The sequence below is a fragment of the Anoplolepis gracilipes genome, chromosome 11 (genome assembly GCF_047496725.1).
Source record: "Anoplolepis gracilipes chromosome 11, ASM4749672v1, whole genome shotgun sequence".
Taxonomy (NCBI): Eukaryota; Metazoa; Arthropoda; class Insecta; order Hymenoptera; family Formicidae; genus Anoplolepis; species Anoplolepis gracilipes.
The window spans coordinates 1,849,405-1,854,418 of record NC_132980.1 but is presented as its reverse complement, the minus strand read 5'-3'; the positions used below and the strand labels follow the sequence as shown (position 1 = coordinate 1,854,418).

The 5,014-nt window shown below is 34.4% G+C and overlaps 1 pseudogene; it reads left to right on the top strand.

Annotated features, from left to right (window-relative positions):
* The first annotated feature begins 2,283 nt into the window (after positions 1–2,283).
* Positions 2,284–4,021, top strand: LOC140670868 (uncharacterized; annotated as a pseudogene).
* Positions 4,022–5,014: the final 993 nt, after the last annotated feature.

Here is a 5,014-nt window from a genome sequence, read left to right as displayed (position 1 = left end):
CTAGCGAGGACGACAGGCCCTACAACGCTGTGATCCCGTGCGAGACCGGACGACGAGAAGAGAAGGATTTTGTAAGGCCGCCAAACCGCTAACTCACGCGATTCGGAGCTTTGCCCTGTCGCCATTACCGCATATTTTCGCGATTAGCGGGGAAATAATATTCCGCCGTCGCGTAATTGTTGCCGTACCGTGTCGCTTAGAATTTCACGAGGGGCTTCGTTTCGTCCGAGTCGCAAAGGGACATAAAGTCTCTTTCTCTATAGCCGCCGATAGTCAAATTTTATTGTCGCATTAAGTCTCGTATTAGTTGTCGCGAATTAGTTATAATACTTGTCGTATTGTATTCGTCGGGAAACGAGATCGTATACCGCGTGCTGCGTGCGACTTCGATATCTCGTGCCGCTTATCGACTTGCGACCCGGGAGTAATTTATGTAGCGTTAATCCGCAAGATTGTGGAGATTCCTGTAAAAATTGTGTCGAGTAATTGCATTTTATGTATGACGAGATTTCCGTATAGTCCGTACAGCGAAAATTAACCGTCGTAGCGATCGATATCGAAGGTCGATGTTTACGCGCATACTTTAGAGTATTTCTTTCGCCATTTGAATAACGTGATTTGCGGGCGTTCCGTGGCCGAGAATTACGGTATTTCTCGATATATTTAATAGTGCTATCGCCGCGACCTTAACAAACCGTGAGCGACTTTCAACATTACCAAGAATATCCGAAATCAGGTGTAATTTGATATCTCACGCTCGACCGCGGCGTCGCGTCATCATGCGCCACTCTTGTGCTCAGCGAGGGTGGCCACTACGCATAGTTGTCGCCAACGATATGAAATCTCTCCTGTAAATTCAATCTCATTTTCTACATCTCATGTCAAATATATCTTGTTATTCTTATCTAATATCGTTGTATATTTAATCGAAATAATTCAACGCCTAACACTATCAATTCTCGATCCAGTGTCGCTCCTCATGAACCACCCCCTCTATTTATTTTAAGGCTGGCTAGTCGTATTAGTTACCGTCACAATTGTGATTCTTTTAGTATTTTTCGCGTGATGTGAAATTACCACATCAAGTTAGAGCGGTGCGGATTTTCGCTCCTCGCGCCCAATATCCTTGTCGTTTCGAAAGGAAAGTATCGATTAGAAAGAGCGATCGCGCCGAAGGTGTGCCGTAGGCCAGTCCATCGGCCAAAAATCAGTCGAAGGAACATCGACACCAGTTAGCAAAATATACACGGTCACAATATATATAAAGTACAACGAAAAAAGTTTCTCGCGTTAGACACTAAATTATTATAAAATTGCGGCATTATATTATGATATTAATTATAATATTTCGACTTAATTATTATAAAAAATTCATATGCAAACATTTTATTGATTTGATATTCGTGCATTATTCTCATCAACTCATTAATTTATAGGAGAAAAGAAATATTGAAAACAATAAATATATTAAATAAAGAAACAATGCAAGTAGATGAGCAAGCTTTTCAGGATGATGCAATTATGCATGATAATTTAGCTGCGATGGACATCGAAATAAATATAGATGAGGAAATAACACAAGAGTACAATAACACATTAGATAATGATAAGCAAACTTTTTAGAATGATATAATTATGCATGGCGAATTAGCTGCAATGAATCTCGAAATAGATACAAATAAAGAAATAACAGATATACAGACATTAAGTGATAATGAATTGGGAAAAATATTAGAGGACAGTGAAACTGAAGAAAGTGATACTTTAATAATAGATAACAATGTAGATGCATACCGTGTAGAAAGTAACAGTATACTAGGAAAATGTATCGTAGATTTTGTCTATCTTTTTGAACAGTTGCATGAAAAATTTGATAATCACGGACTAGAATGTAGTTTTCGTACTTTAGTATTTATTGGTGCCCGAGCGTACGGACTAAAAAATAAATTCTTTTTTAAATGCCGGATGTGCAATTTTGAAAGCTTCGTCTGGAGTGAGCCGCCCTCTGACGAAAGTCTAAATGTAAATATAGGGGCAGTGGCTGGCGCAATACTAACTGGTATAGGATATGCACAATTGCAAGAAAGTTGGGTTGCTATGAATATTAAGTGCATGACAAAAAAAACTTATAAAAAGGCCTATGAAACTGTTGCTGAAGCATTTAAAAAAGTTGCAGAAAAAAGCATAGATGTTGCTGCGAATGAAAAATATGAGTTGGCATTACAACGTAATGAAATAATAAATGGAATACCACATATAGCTGTAAAAGGTGATGGAAGTTGGATGAAAAGATCATACAGAACAGGACGGTATGATTCTTTATCAGGTGTAGGCACAATAATTGGTGCGCGAACAGGCAAAGTACTGTACATGTCTGTAAAAAATAAATATTGTGCAGTTTGTGTTAAAGCAGAGAGGCTTAAAAAAGAACCTACAAATCATAAATGCTATAAAAATTAGGGTAGAGATTGCAGTTCAACAAGCATGGAAGCAGAAGCGATTGTAGAAGGATTTAAGACAAGTGTAGAAAAGCGCGGACTAATTTATTCTACATTTATAGCAGACGGAGATAGCAGTGTATATAAAAAAAATAATACAAGCAAATTTATATCCTAATGTTTTTTAGAAAAAATAGAATGTCGAAATCATTTATTGCGCAACTTGGCATCAAAAATAAAAAAAATAGCAAAGACAAAAGGACGTTTTGACAAATTAAGAAATGTAATTGATAATCGGATACTTCAAATTAGAACAGCTGTAACGAAAGCTGTAGAATATCGTTTGGAGGAGGAAAGTACAATGCAAGAAAGGATTAAAACTCTCAAAATAGACCTAGATAATATAATAAATCACGTTTCTGGCGAACATAATGGATGTGCAAGAATAGGATATTTTTGCGATGAATCGCAGAAAGAAAACGAAGAGAAAATTTTATCCCAGAATTGAAAAAATATGAAAAGCTAAAAAATGCTTTAAAATATATAAGTTGGAATGCCAAAAGTTTATTGCAAAATAAAGACACTAATAGAGTAGAAACTTTTAACTCTGTAATAGCAAAATGTACTGGTGGAAAAAGAGTTAATTATGGTCTAAGAGGATCGTAAAAAACGCGTTATAATGCTGCAGCAGTCACATTTAACACTGGCAAGCCTATAAGTCATTTAAGTAATGTTCTGGGAATAAAACCAGAGGAAATAGCAGTGCATTTCGAAAATGAAAAAAAAAGAAGTGCCCATGACATGAGAAAACGATCAACATCGCAACGTTACGTAAAACGTGCAGTACCTGACAAAGATTATGGGCAGCAGGCTGATAAACCTGATGCAACATCAGCCGAAATAGAATTAAGAAAAGCACAACACATGCATATGCTACGAGATTGGCAATTAAAGCGAGTAGCAATAGAGGAAGAAACTAAAGAACAAGCAGCAAGCGGCATTTGGCGATATTATCGCACAAAAATAATAACCGCTTCTCACTTTGAATATATATGTAAAATGAGAAAAAGTACTTCTTACGTGTCAAGAGTTAAATCAATAATATGTATATCCACAACAATTAAATGTGGAATTAGTGTAACACGAGACAAAATACGAGAATGTTGCACGCAAAAATATCGAAAGTACACTGAATATTAACATTAAACGTTGCGGATTATTTATAGATAAGGAAATAGGCGCTTCGCCAGATGGATTAATAAGAGATGATGGAATTGTAGAAATAAAATGTCTTTTTGCAGCACGATTTTTTAACACCAGAAAATGCAATTATAGCAAATATGTCGAATCTGCAATCGTTATATAAGAATGGAAAAGATAAAGAAATGAAACGCTGTCACGTTTACTATTATTAAATACAAGGACAATTATATATTACGCAGCGAGAGTACTGCATCTTCGCATTATGGACACCATGTGGATTAAAAATGAAAAAAATTATACGTGATGATATTTTCTGGTCAGAAAATATGGTTGCTAAACTGGTGCAATTTTATGAAGACTGTTTTACCAGAATTACTTGATCCAAGACTGGAAATAAATATGGCAATCTGCGATCCAGATTATATAATTGAAGCAAAAAGACAAAAAATGATGGAAAAAGAAAAGATGAAGAAATAGATTTATGTGAACATATTGAAGACAGATACACATATAAACATTGGATTAGAAAATGAATAGAAAATGAATAATATGTGACAATGCATTCTGCGTTGAGCGCAGTGAGTACCGTCAAAATAATGCATTCTGCGCTGAGCGCAGTGATTACTGTCAAAATGTATTCTGCACTGGGCGCAGTGATTACCGTCAAAATGCATTCTGCGGACAGTTAATCATAGATAAAAATGTACAATTCCGCTCGTCTACTTGCATTCTGCGTTGAGCGCAATGAAAATCTTAAATAATAAAATATATAATGAATCGTGCTAATTACCCATATGTACATATAGGTGTATTTATATCTTGCCATTAGAGTTCAAATTATCAATTCTCTAATGGACAGATATGATTGTAATTCGTATGTACAGTAAAATGTCTACTATCTAGTAAGTAACAAAAAATAAATATTAATTATAACAATTAAATATAAATACACATTAATTATAACAATTAAATATTAATATCATATTTTATATATATATATATATATATATATATATATATATTTATATAAAAAACATTATACGCGTAAATAATGTAAATCATAAAGCGTAATTGATTTGACATCTAATTCTAATAAGGAGAGGGTGCAAACTTGGTGTCATTGATTTTGATGGGGATTTTTTCTAGTATAGTACTCTATTAGAAGAGTACTTGAGTAAAGGGATAGGGCGCAATCCTCAGCCGTTTTCGAGAAAATTTATTTTAAAAAAATGATTTTTAATTAGAAAGATAATCGTAATTATGATTATTGATTAATTAAAAATCATCCGATTTATGCCGTGTTTAGTGTCATTTTGAATCAGAAAAATCTCATATTTTCGTTAAAATTATTTTCAAACCGATAAAATGCGATA